Source organism: Chiloscyllium plagiosum, unplaced genomic scaffold (assembly GCF_037043375.1).
Source record: "Chiloscyllium plagiosum isolate Xiang-an unplaced genomic scaffold, Cpla_swu_hap1 HiC_scaffold_3, whole genome shotgun sequence".
Taxonomy (NCBI): Eukaryota; Metazoa; Chordata; class Chondrichthyes; order Orectolobiformes; family Hemiscylliidae; genus Chiloscyllium; species Chiloscyllium plagiosum.
In genome coordinates, this window is record NW_028270141.1 from 150,681,608 (window position 1) to 150,695,457 (window position 13,850).

The 13,850-nt window shown below is 54.1% G+C and overlaps 1 protein-coding gene across 2 annotated transcripts in view; it reads left to right on the top strand.

The window, feature by feature from the left end:
- Positions 1–11,513: 11,513 nt before the first annotated feature.
- Positions 11,514–13,850, top strand: part of LOC122547751 (toll-like receptor 5) — a 56,448-nt gene continuing 54,111 nt past the window's right edge. For both annotated transcript variants that reach the window (XM_087984325.1, XM_087984334.1), the window contains exon 1: positions 11,514–11,848. The gene's annotated coding sequence lies outside the window, so the exon portion shown is untranslated. The remainder of the gene's footprint in view (positions 11,849–13,850) is intronic.

Sequence of the window (13,850 nt, forward strand, 5' to 3'; positions counted from 1 at the left end):
TGGGGACTCTGTAACTGTGGGAGAGACTGTGGGGACTGTGTAACTGTGTGAGAGACTGTGGGGACACTGTAACTGTGGGAGAGACTGTGGGGACTGTGTAACTGTGGGAGAGACTGTGGGGACTGTGTAACTGTGGGAGAGACAGTGGGGACTCTGTAACTGTGGGAGAGACTGTGGGGACATTGTAACTGTGGGAGAGACTGTGGGGACTGTGTAACTGTGGGAGAGACTGTGGGGACTGTGTAACTGTGTGAGAGACTGTGGGGACTGTGTAACTGTGGGAGAGACTGTGGGGACTCTGTAACTGTGGGAGAGACAGTGGGGACTGTGTAACTGTGGGAGAGACTGTGGGGACTGTGTAACTGTGGGAGAGACTGTGGGGACTCTGTAACTGTGGGAGAGACAGTGGGGACTCTGTAACTGTGGGAGAGACAGTGGGGACTCTGTAACTGTGGGAGAGACAGTGGGGACTGTGTAACTGTGGGAGAGACTGTGGGGACTCTGTAACTGTGTGAGAGACTGTGGGGACTCTGTACCTGTGGGAGAGACAGTGGGGACTGTGTAACTGTGGGAGGGACAGTGGGGACTGTGTAACTGTGGGAGAGACTGTGGGGACTGTGTAACTGTGGGAGAGACTGTGGGGACTCTGTACCTGTGGGAGAGACAGTGGGGACACTGTAACTGTGGGAGAGACAGTGGGGACACTGTAACTGTGGGAGAGACTGTGGGGACTCTGTAACTGTGGGAGAGACTGTGGGGACTCTGTAACTGTGGGAGGGACTGTGGGGACTCTGTACCTGTGGGAGAGACAGTGGGGACTTTGTAACTGTGGGAGAGACAGTGGGGACTGTGTAACTGTGGGAGAGACAGTGGGGACTGTGTAACTGTGGGAGAGACTGTGGGGACTCTGTAACTGTGGGAGAGACAGTGGGGACTCTGTAACTGTGGGAGAGACTGTGGGGACTCTGTAACTGTGGGAGAGACTGTGGGGACTCTGTAACTGTGTGAGAGACTGTGGGGACTCTGTAACTGTGGGAGAGACAGTGGGGACTCTGTAACTGTGGGAGAGACTGTGTGGACTCTGTAACTGTGGGAGAGACTGTGGGGACTCTGTAACTGTGTGAGAGACTGTGGGGACTCTGTAACTGTGGGAGAGACTGTGGGGACTCTGTAACTGTGGGAGAGACAGTGGGGACTGTGTAACTGTGGGAGAGACTGTGGGGACTGTGTATCTGTGGGAGAGACAGTGGGAACTCTGTAACTGTGGGAGAGACTGTGGGGACTCTGTAACTGTGGGAGAGACTGTGGGGACTCTAACTGTGGGAGAGACTGTGGGGACTGTGTAACTGTGGGAGAGACTGTGGGGACTGTGTAACTGTGGGAGAGACAGTGGGGACTGTGTAACTATGTGAGAGACTGTGGGGACTGTGTAACTGTGGGAGAGACTGTGGGGACTGTGTAACTGTGGGAGAGACTGTGGGGACTGTGTAACTGTGGGAGAGACTGTGGGGACTCAAATGTGGGAGAGACTGTGGGGACTGTGTAACTGTGGGAGAGACTGTGGGGACTCTGTAACTGTGGGAGAGACAGTGGGGACTGTGTAACTGTGGGAGAGACAGTGGGCACTCTGTAACTGTGGGAGAGACTGTGGGGACTCTGTAACTGTGGGAGAAACTGTGGGGACTCTGTAACTGTGGGAGAGACTGTGGGGACTCTGTAACTGTGGGAGAGACTGTGGGGACTCTGTAACTGTGTGAGAGACTGTGGGGACTCTGTAACTGTGGGAGAGACAGTGGGGACTCTGTAACTGTGGGAGAGACAGTGGGGACTGTGTAACTGTGGGAGAGACAGTGGGGACTCTGTAACTGTGGGAGAGACTGTGGGGACACTGTAACTGTGGGAGAGACAGTGGGGAATCTGTAACTGTGGGAGAGACAGTGGGGACTCTGTAACTGTGGGAGAGACTGTGGGGACTGTGTAACTGTGGGAGAGACAGTGGGGAGTCTGTAACTGTGGGAGAGACAGTGGGGACTGTGTAACTGTGGGAGAGACTGTGGGGACTGTGTAACTGTGGGAGAGACTGTGGGGACACTGTAACTGTGGGAGAGACAGTGGAGACACTGTAACTGTGGGAGAGACTGTGGGGACTCTGTAACTGTGGGAGAGACAGTGGGGACACTGTAACTGTTGGAGAGACTGTGAGGACACTGTAACTGTGGGAGAGACAGTGGGGACTCTGTAACTGTGGGAGAGACTGTGGGGACTGTGTAACTGTGGGAGAGACTGTGGGGACTCTGTAACTGTGGGAGAGACTGTGGGGACTGTGTAACTGTGGGAGAGTCTGTGGGGACTGTGTAACTGTGGGAGAGACAGTAGAGACTCTGTAACTGTGGGAGAAACTGTGGGGATTCTGTAACTGTGGGAGAGACTGTGGGGACACTGTAACAGTGGGAGAGACTGTGGGGACTGTGTAACTGTGGGAGAGACAGTGGGGACACTGTAACTGTGGGAGAGACAGTGGGGACACTGTAACTGTGGGAGAGACTGTGGGGACTCTGTAACTGTGGGAGAGACAGTGGGGACACTGTAACTGTGGGAGAGACTGTGGGGACTCTGTAACTGTGGGAGAGACAGTAGAGACTCTGTAACTGTGGGAGAAACTGTGGGGACTCTGTAACTGTGGGAAAGACTGTGGGGACACTGTAACTGTGGGAGAGACAGTGGGGACACGGTAACTGTGGGAGAGACAGTGGGGACACTAACTGCGGGAGAGACAGTGGGGACTGTGTAACTGTGGGAGAGACAGTGGGGACTCTGTAACTGTGGGAGAGACTGTGGGGACTGTGTAACTGTGGGAGAGACAGTGGGGACTCTGTAACTGTGGGAGAGACAGTGGGGACTCTGTAACTGTGGGAGAGACTGTGGGGACTGTGTAACTGTGGGAGAGACAGTGGGGAGTCTGTAACTGTGGGAGAGACTGTGGGGACTGTGTAACTGTGGGAGAGAGTGTGGGGACTGTGTAACTGTGGGAGAGACAGTGGGGACACTGTAACTGTGGGAGAGACAGTGGGGACACTGTAACTGTGGGAGAGACTGTGGGGACTCTGTAACTGTGGGAGAGACAGTGGGGACACTGTAACTGTGGGAGAGACTGTGGGGACTCTGTAACTGTGGGAGAGACAGTAGAGACTCTGTAACTGTGGGAGAAACTGTGGGGACTCTGTAACTGTGGGAGAGACTGTGGGATCACTGTAACTGTGGGAGAGACAGTGGGGACACTAACTGCGGGAGAGACAGTGGGGACTGTGTAACTGTGGGAGAGACAGTGGGGACTCTGTAACTGTGGGAGAGACTGTGGGGACTGTGTAACTGTGGGAGAGACAGTGGGGACTCTGTAACTGTGGGAGAGACAGTGGGGACTCTGTAACTGTGGGAGAGACTGTGGGGACTGTGTAACTGTGGGAGAGACTGTGGGGAGTCTGTAACTGTGGGAGAGACAGTGGGGACTGTGTAACTGTGGGAGAAACTGTGGGGACTGTGTAACTGTGGGAGAGACTCTGGGGACTGTGTAACTGTGGGAGAGACTGTGGGGACTCTGTAACTGTGGGAGAGACAGTGGGGACTGTGTAACTGTGGGAGAGACTGTGGGGACACTGTACCTGTGGGAGAGACAGTGGGGACTCTGTAACTGTGGGAGAAACAGTGGGGACTGTGTAACTGTGGGAGAGACAGTGGGGACTTTGTAACTGTGGGAGAGACTGTGGGGACTGTGTAACTGTGGGAGAGACAGTGGGGACTGTGTAACTGTGGGAGAGACAGTGGGGACTGTGTAACTCTGGGAGAGACTGTGGGGACTCTGTAACAGTGGGAGAGACAGTGGGGACTGTGTAACTGTGGGAGAGACTGTGGGGACTCTGTAACTGTGGGAGAGACTGTGGGGACTGTGTAACTGTGGGAGAGACTGTGGGGACTCTGTAACTGTGGGAGAGACTGAGGGGACTCTGTAACTGTGGGAGAGACTGTGGGGACTCTGTAACTGTGGGAGAGACTGTGGGGACTGTGTAACTGTGTGAGAGACTGTGGGGACACTGTAACTGTGGGAGAGACTGTGGGGACTGTGTAACTGTGGGAGAGACTGTGGGGACTGTGTAACTGTGGGAGAGACAGTGGGGACTCTGTAACTGTGGGAGAGACTGTGGGGACATTGTAACTGTGGGAGAGACTGTGGGGACTGTGTAACTGTGGGAGAGACTGTGGGGACTGTGTAACTGTGTGAGAGACTGTGGGGACTGTGTAACTGTGGGAGAGACTGTGGGGACTCTGTAACTGTGGGAGAGACAGTGGGGACTGTGTAACTGTGGGAGAGACTGTGGGGACTGTGTAACTGTGGGAGAGACTGTGGGGACTCTGTAACTGTGGGAGAGACAGTGGGGACTCTGTAACTGTGGGAGAGACAGTGGGGACTCTGTAACTGTGGGAGAGACAGTGGGGACTGTGTAACTGTGGGAGAGACTGTGGGGACTCTGTAACTGTGTGAGAGACTGTGGGGACTCTGTACCTGTGGGAGAGACAGTGGGGACTGTGTAACTGTGGGAGGGACAGTGGGGACTGTGTAACTGTGGGAGAGACTGTGGGGACTGTGTAACTGTGGGAGAGACTGTGGGGACTCTGTACCTGTGGGAGAGACAGTGGGGACACTGTAACTGTGGGAGAGACAGTGGGGACACTGTAACTGTGGGAGAGACTGTGGGGACTCTGTAACTGTGGGAGAGACTGTGGGGACTCTGTAACTGTGGGAGGGACTGTGGGGACTCTGTACCTGTGGGAGAGACAGTGGGGACTTTGTAACTGTGGGAGAGACAGTGGGGACTGTGTAACTGTGGGAGAGACAGTGGGGACTGTGTAACTGTGGGAGAGACTGTGGGGACTCTGTAACTGTGGGAGAGACAGTGGGGACTCTGTAACTGTGGGAGAGACTGTGGGGACTCTGTAACTGTGGGAGAGACTGTGGGGACTCTGTAACTGTGTGAGAGACTGTGGGGACTCTGTAACTGTGGGAGAGACAGTGGGGACTCTGTAACTGTGGGAGAGACTGTGTGGACTCTGTAACTGTGGGAGAGACTGTGGGGACTCTGTAACTGTGTGAGAGACTGTGGGGACTCTGTAACTGTGGGAGAGACTGTGGGGACTCTGTAACTGTGGGAGAGACAGTGGGGACTGTGTAACTGTGGGAGAGACTGTGGGGACTGTGTATCTGTGGGAGAGACAGTGGGAACTCTGTAACTGTGGGAGAGACTGTGGGGACTCTGTAACTGTGGGAGAGACTGTGGGGACTCTAACTGTGGGAGAGACTGTGGGGACTGTGTAACTGTGGGAGAGACTGTGGGGACTGTGTAACTGTGGGAGAGACAGTGGGGACTGTGTAACTATGTGAGAGACTGTGGGGACTGTGTAACTGTGGGAGAGACTGTGGGGACTGTGTAACTGTGGGAGAGACTGTGGGGACTGTGTAACTGTGGGAGAGACTGTGGGGACTCAAATGTGGGAGAGACTGTGGGGACTGTGTAACTGTGGGAGAGACTGTGGGGACTCTGTAACTGTGGGAGAGACAGTGGGGACTGTGTAACTGTGGGAGAGACAGTGGGCACTCTGTAACTGTGGGAGAGACTGTGGGGACTCTGTAACTGTGGGAGAAACTGTGGGGACTCTGTAACTGTGGGAGAGACTGTGGGGACTCTGTAACTGTGGGAGAGACTGTGGGGACTCTGTAACTGTGTGAGAGACTGTGGGGACTCTGTAACTGTGGGAGAGACAGTGGGGACTCTGTAACTGTGGGAGAGACTGTGGGGACTCTGTAACTGTGGGAGAGACTGTGGGGAGTCTGTAACTGTGTGAGAGACTGTGGCGACTCTGTAACTGTGGGAGAGACTGTGGGGACTCTGTAACTGTGGGAGAGACTGTGGGGACTCTGTAACTGTGGGAGAGACAGTGGGGACTGTGTAACTGTGGGAGAGACTGTGGGGACTGTGTAACTGTGGGAGAGACAGTGGGAACTCTGTAACTGTGGGAGAGACTGTGGGGACTCTGTAACTGTGGGAGAGACTGTGGGGACTCTGTAACTGTGGGAGAGACTGTGGGGACTGTGTAACTGTGGGAGAGACTGTGGGGACTGTGTAACTGTGGGAGAGACAGTGGGGACTGTGTAACTGTGGGAGAGACAGTGGGGACTCTGTAACTGTGGGAGAGACTGTGGGGACTCAAATGTGGGAGAGACTGTGGGGACTGTGTAACTGTGAGAGAGACTGTGGGGACTCTGTAACTGTGGGAGAGACAGTGGGGACTGTGTAACTGTGGGAGAGACAGTGGGGACTCTGTAACTGTGGGAGAGACTGTGGGGAATCTGTAACTGAGGGAGAAACTGTGGGGACTCTGTAACTGTGGGAGAGACTGTGGGGACTCTGTAACTGTGGGAGAGACTGTGGGGACTGTGTAACTGTGGGAGAGACTGTGGGGACTCTGTAACTGTGGGAGAGACTGTGGGGACTGTGTAACTGTGGGAGAGACAGTGGGGACTGTGTAACTGTGGGAGAGACTGTGGGGACTGTGTAACTGTGGGAGAGACAGTGGGGACTGTGTAACTGTGGGAGAGACTGTGGGGACTCTGTACCTGTGGGAGAGACTGTGGGGACTCTGTAACTGTGGGAGAGACTGTGGGGACTCTGTAACTGTGGGAGAGACTGTGGGGACTGTGTAACTGTGGGAGAGACTGTGGGGACTGTGTAACTGTGGGAGAGACAGTGGGGACTGTGTAACTGTGGGAGAGACTGTGGGGACTCTGTACCTGTGGGAGAGACTGTGGGGACTCTGTAACTGTGGGAGAGACTGTGGGGACTCTGTAACTGTGGGAGAGACTGTGGGGACTGTGTAACTGTGGGAGAGACTGTGGGGACTGTGTAACTGTGGGAGAGACAGTGGGGACTGTGTAACTGTGGGAGAGACTGTGGGGACTCTGTACCTGTGGGAGAGACTGTGGGGACTCTGTAACTGTGGGAGAGACTGTGGGGACTCTGTAACTGTGGGAGAGACTGTGGGGTCACTGTAACTGTGGGAGAGACAGTGGGGACTGTGTAACTGTGGGAGAGACTGTGGGGACTGTGTAACTGTGGGAGAGACAGTGTGGACTGTGTAACTGTGGGAGAGACTTTGGGGACTCTGTACCTGTGGGAGAGACTGTGGGGACTCTGTAACTGTGGGAGAGACTGTGGGGACACTGTAACTGTGGGAGAGACTGTGGGGTCACTGTAACTGTGGGAGAGACAGTGGGGACTGTGTAACTGTGGGAGAGACTGTGGGGACTGTGTAACTGTGGGAGAGACAGTGGGGACTGTGTAACTGTGGGAGAGACTTTGGGGACTCTGTACCTGTGGGAGAGACTGTGGGGACTCTGTAACTGTGGGAGAGACTGTGGGGACTCTGTAACTGTGGGAGAGACTGTGGGGACTGTGTAACTGTGGGAGAGACTGTGGGGACTCTGTAACTGTGGGAGAGACTGTGGGGTCACTGTAACTGTGGGAGAGACAGTGGGGACACTGTAACTGTGGGAGAGACAGTGGGGTCACTGTAACTGTGGGAGAGACTGTGGGGACTCTGTAACTGTGGGAGAGACATTGGGGACACTGTAACTGTGGGAGAGACAGTGGGGACTCTGTAACTGTGGGAGAGACAGTGGGGACACTGTAACTGTGGGAGAGACAGTGGGGACACTGTAACTGTGGGAGAGACAGTGGGGACTCTGTAACTGTGGGAGAGACTGTGGGGACTCTGTAACTGTGGGAGAGACTGTGGGGACTGTGTAACTGTGGGAGAGACTGTGGGGACTCTGTAACTGTGGGAGAGACTGTGGGGACTCTGTACCTGTGGGAGAGACTGTGGGGACTCTGTAACTGTGGGAGAGACTGTGGGGACTCTGTAACTGTGGGAGAGACAGTGGGGACACTGTAACTGTGGGAGAGACAGTGGGGACTCTGTAACTGTGGGAGAGACTGTGGGGACTCTGTAACTGTGGGAGAGACTGTGGGGTCACTGTAACTGTGGGAGAGACTGTGGGGACTCTGTAACTGTGGGAGAGACTGTGGGGACTCTGTACCTGTGGGAGAGACTGTGGGGACTCTGTAACTGTGGGAGAGACTGTGGGGACACTGTAACTGCGGGAGAGACTGTGGGTACTCTGTAACTGTGGGAGAGACAGTGGGGACACTGTAACTGTGGGAGAGACAGTGGGGACTCTGTAACTGTGGGAGAGACAGTGGGGACTGTGTAACTGTGGGAGAGACTGGGGGGACTGTGTAACTGTGGGAGAGACTGTGGGGACTGTGTAGCTGTGGGAGAGACAGTGGGGACTGTGTAACTGTGGGAGAGACTGTGGTGACTCTGTACCTGTGGGAGAGACTGTGGGGACTCTGTAACTGTGGGAGAGACTGTGGGGACTGTGTAACTGTGGGAGAGACTGTGGGGACTGTGTAACTGTGGGAGAGACAGTGGGGACACTGTAACTGTGGGAGAGACTGTGGGGACTCTGTAACTGTGGGAGAGACTGTGGGGACTCTGTAACTGTGGGAGAGACTGTGGGGACTGTGTAACTGTGGGAGAGACTGTGGGGACTGTGTAACTGTGGGAGAGACTGTGGGGACTCTGTAACTGTGGGAGAGACTGTGGGGACTGTGTAACTGTGGGAGAGACAGTGGGGACTGTGTAACTGTGGGAGAGACTGTGGGGACTCTGTAACTGTGGGAGAGACAGTGGGGACTGTGTAACTGTGGGAGAGACTGTGGGGACTGTGTAACTGTGGGAGAGACTGTGGGGACTCTGTACCTGTGGGAGAGACTGTGGGGACTCTGTAACTGTGGGAGAGACTGTGGGGACTGTGTAACTGTGGGAGAGACTGTGGGGACTCTGTAACTGTGGGAGAGACTGTGGGGACTCTGTAACTGTGGGAGAGACTGTGGGGTCACTGTAACTGTGGGAGAGACTGTGGGGACTCTGTAACTGTGGGAGAGACTGTGGGGACTGTGTAACTGTGGGAGAGACTGTGGGGACTGTGTAACTGTGGGAGAGACTGTGGGGACTCTGTAACTGTGGGAGAGACTGTGGGGACACTGTAACTGTGGGAGAGACTGTGGGGACTCTGTAACTGTGGGAGAGACTGTGGGGACTGTGTAACTGTGGGAGAGACTGTGGGGTCACTGTAACAGTGGGAGAGACAGTGGGGTCACTGTAACTGTGGGAGAGACAGTGGGGACTCTGTAACTGTGGGAGAGACAGTGGGGACACTGTAACTGTGGGAGAGACAGTGGGGACACTGTAACTGTGGGAGAGACAGTGGGGACTCTGTAACTGTGGGAGAGACTGTGGGGACTCTGTAACTGTGGGAGAGACTGTGGGGACTGTGTAACTGTGGGAGAGACTGTGGGGACTCTGTAACTGTGGGAGAGACTGTGGGGACTCTGTACCTGTGGGAGAGACTGTGGGGACTCTGTAACTGTGGGAGAGACTGTGGGGACTCTGTAACTGTGGGAGAGACAGTGGGGACACTGTAACTGTGGGAGAGACAGTGGGGACTCTGTAACTGTGGGAGAGACTGTGGGGACTCTGTAACTGTGGGAGAGACTGTGGGGTCACTGTAACTGTGGGAGAGACTGTGGGGACTCTGTAACTGTGGGAGAGACTGTGGGGACTGTGTAACTGTGGGAGAGACTGTGGGACTCTGTAACTGTGGGAGAGACTGTGGGGACTCTGTACCTGTGGGAGAGACTGTGGGGACACTGTAACTGTGGGAGAGACAGTGGGGACTCTGTAACTGTGGGAGAGACAGTGGGGACTGTGTAACTGTGGGAGAGACTGTGGGGACTCTGTAACAGTGGGAGAGACTGTGGGGACTGTGTAACTGTGGGAGAGACTGTGGGGACACTGTAACAGTGGGAGAGACTGTGGGGACTGTGTAACTGTGGGAGAGACTGTGGGGACTCTGTAACTGTGGGAGAGACTGTGGGGACTGTGTAACTGTGGGAGAGACTGTGGGGACTCTGTAACTGTGGGAGAGACTGTGGGGACTGTGTAACTGTGGGAGAGACTGTGGGGACTCTGTAACTGTGGGAGAGACTGTGGGGACTGTGTAACTGTGGGAGAGACAGTGGGGACTGTGTAACTGTGGGAGAGACTGTGGGGACTCTGTAACTGTGGGAGAGACAGTGGGGACTGTGTAACTGTGGGAGAGACTGTGGGGACTGTGTAACTGTGGGAGAGACAGTGGGGACTGTGTAACTGTGGGAGAGACTGTGGGGACTCTGTAACTGTGGGAGAGACTGTGGGGACTCTGTACCTGTGGGAGAGACTGTGGGGACTCTGTAACTGTGGGAGAGACTGTGGGGACTGTGTAACTGTGGGAGAGACTGTGGGGACTCTGTAACTGTGGGAGAGACAGTGGGGACTCTGTAACTGTGGGAGAGACTGTGGGGTCACTGTAACTGTGGGAGAGACTGTGGGGACTGTGTAACTGTGGGAGAGACTGTGGGGACTGTGTAACTGTGGGAGAGACTGTGGGGACTCTGTAACTGTGGGAGAGACTGTGGGGACACTGTAACTGTGGGAGAGACTGTGGGGACTCTGTAACTGTGGGAGAGACTGTGGGGACTGTGTAACTGTGGGAGAGACAGTGGGGTCACTGTAACAGTGGGAGAGACAGTGGGGACTCTGTAACTGTGGGAGAGACAGTGGGGTCACTGTAACTGTGGGAGAGACAGTGGGGTCACTGTGACAGTGGGAGAGACAGTGGGGACTCTGTAACTGTGGGAGAGACAGTGGGGTCACTGTAACTGTGGGAGAGACAGTGGGGTCACTGTAACAGTGGGAGAGACAGTGGGGACTCTGTAACTGTGGGAGAGACAGTGGGGTCACTGTAACAGTGGGAGAGACTGTGGGGACACTGTAACTGTGGGAGAGACTGTGGGGACTGTGTAACTGTGGGAGAGACAGTGGGGACTGTGTAACTGTGGGAGAGACTGTGGGAACACCGTAACTGTGGGTTAGACTTGGAGGAATTCAGACTGTAGGTGGGATGGACAATCGGAAGATCTCTGACTGGAGGTGGTTATGGCTGTGGGAAGGTCTCTGAGTATGGGAGTGACTGTAGGAGGGAATGGGAGGGACTCTGTAACTGTGGGAGGGATGGACTGAGGGAGGGATGCTCTGTGAGAAAGTCTCTGATTGGATGTGATAATGCTGTGGGAGGGACTCTAACTGTGGGGACACGAACTGTGGGAGAGACAGTGGGGACTGTGTAACTGTGGGAGAGACTGTGGGGACTCTGTAACTGTGGGAGAGACAGTGGGGACACTGTAACTGTGGGAGAGACTGTGGGGACTCTGTAACTGTGGGAGAGACTGTGGGGACTCTGTAACTGTGGGAGAGACTGTGGGGACTCTGTAACTGTGGGAGAGACTGTGGGGACTCTGTAACTGTGGGAAAGACTGTGAGGACACTGTAACTGTGGGAGAGACAGTGGGGTCACTGTAACTGTGGGAGAGACTGTGGGGACTGTGTAACTGTGGGAGAGACTGTGGGGACTCTGTAACAGTCGGAGAGACTGTGAGGAGTCTGTAACTGTGGGAAAGGCTGTGGGGACTGTGTAACTGTGGGAGAGACTGTGGCGACTGTGTAACTGTGGGAGAGACTGTGGGGACTCTGTAACAGTGGGAGAGACTGTGGGAGGATTTCATTACCTGTCGCTGGGAATGAGTACAGGAATCAGTGCCTCAGAGTCTGCAGCTCGATCCTGGAGCTCACAGGAAAGGTCAGTAAAACACTACGTCCTCATTTTCCAATGATTCAAGCTGGGCACTTCACGTTCTGAACATTTCCCTTTCCCGAGAATCAGAGAGAGAGAGACAGACAGATCGTCAGAGAGAGAGGGAGAGCGATCTGGGGAGAATCGAAGGGCCAGTTCCCATTCCGGATTCACTTGCTGTCAATTTAAAAACCAACAACAGCGAAAGTTGGGAATCCGAAACGGAAACAGCAGGAGGAAGCCAGCAGGTAAGGTCAGATCCAAGGAGAGAAAGCACAGGGTCCAGTGACCATTAAAACATTCACTCTGCTCTCTCTCCCCAGATACTGCGAGACCGGCAGTATTTTATAAGTAATTTCCATTTACCTTCCGGTTAGTGACATCTCCTCAACTTGATTCATCTATTTGTGGACTGAGTCAACCTGACTCTTTGTCAGCCTGATCTCACTCGCTGTCAGCCTGATCTCACTCTCTGTCAGTCTGGTCTCACTCACTGTCAGTCTGGTCTCACTCTCTGTCAGTCTGATCTCACTCACTGTCAGTCTGATCTCACTCTCTGTCAGTCTGGTCTCACTCACTGTCAGTCTGGTCTCACTCACTGTCAGTCTGATCTCACTCTCTGTCAGTCTGATCTCACTCACTGTCAGTCTGGTCTCACTCACTGTCAGTCTGATCTCACTCACTGTCAGTCTGATCTCACTCTCTCTCAGGCTGATCTCACTCACTGTCAGGCTGATCTCACTCTCTCTCAGTCTGATCTCACTCGCTGTCAGCCTGATCTCACTCTCTGTCAGTCTGGTCTCACTCTTTGTCAGTCTGATCTCACTCACTGTCAGTCTGGTCTCACTCACTGTCAGTCTGGTCTCACTCACTGTCAGTCTGATCTCACTCGCTGTCAGCCTGATCTCAATCACTGTCAGTCTGGTCTCACTCACTGTCAGTCTGATCTCACTCTCTGTCAGTCTGATCTCACTCACTGTCAGTCTGATCTCACTCTCTGTCAGTCTGATCTCACTCGCTGTCAGTCTGATCTCACTCACTGTCAGTCTGGTCTCACTCACTGTCAGTCTGATCTCACTCTCTGTCAGTCTGATCTCACTCTCTATCAGTCTGATCTCACTCGCTGTCAGCCTGATCTCACTCTCTGTCAGTCTGGTCTCACTCACTGTCAGTCTGGTCTCACTCTCTGTCAGTCTGGTCTCACTCTCTGTCAGTCTGATCTCACTCACTGTCAGTCTGATCTCACTCTCTGTCAGTCTGATCTCACTCTCTATCAGTCTGATCTCACTCGCTGTCAGCCTGATCTCACTCTCTGTCAGTCTGGTCTCACTCACTGTCAGTCTGGTCTCACTCTCTGTCAGTCTGGTCTCACTCTCTGTCAGTCTGATCTCACTCACTGTCAGTCTGATCTCACTCACTGTCAGTCTGATCTCACTCGCTGTCAGTCTGATCTCACTCACTGTCGGTCTACTCTCACTCACTGTCAGTCTGATCTCACTCACTGTCAGTCTGATCTCACTCACTGTCAGTCTGATCTCACTCGCTGTCAGTCTGGTCTCACTCACTGTCAGTCTGATCTCACTCTCTGTCAGTCTGGTCTCACTCACTGTCAGCCTGATCTCACTCTCTCTCAGTCTGGTCTCACTCACTGTCAGTCTGGTCTCACTCTGTCAGTCTGATCTCACTCACTGTCAGTCTGGTCTCACTCACTGTCAGCCTGATCTCACTCTCACTCAGTCTGGTCTCACTCACTGTCAGTCTGGTCTCACTCTGTCAGCCTGATCTCACTCGCTGTCAGCCTGATCTCACTCGCTGTCAGCCTGATCTCACTCGCTGTCAGTCTGATCTCACTCGCTGTCAGCCTGATCTCACTCACTGTCAGTCTGGTCTCACTCACTGTCAGTCTGATCTCACTCGCTGTCAGCCTGATCTCACTCGCTGTCAGCCTGATCTCACTCGCTGTCAGTCTGATCTCACTCGCTGTCAGCCTGATCTCACTCACTGTCAG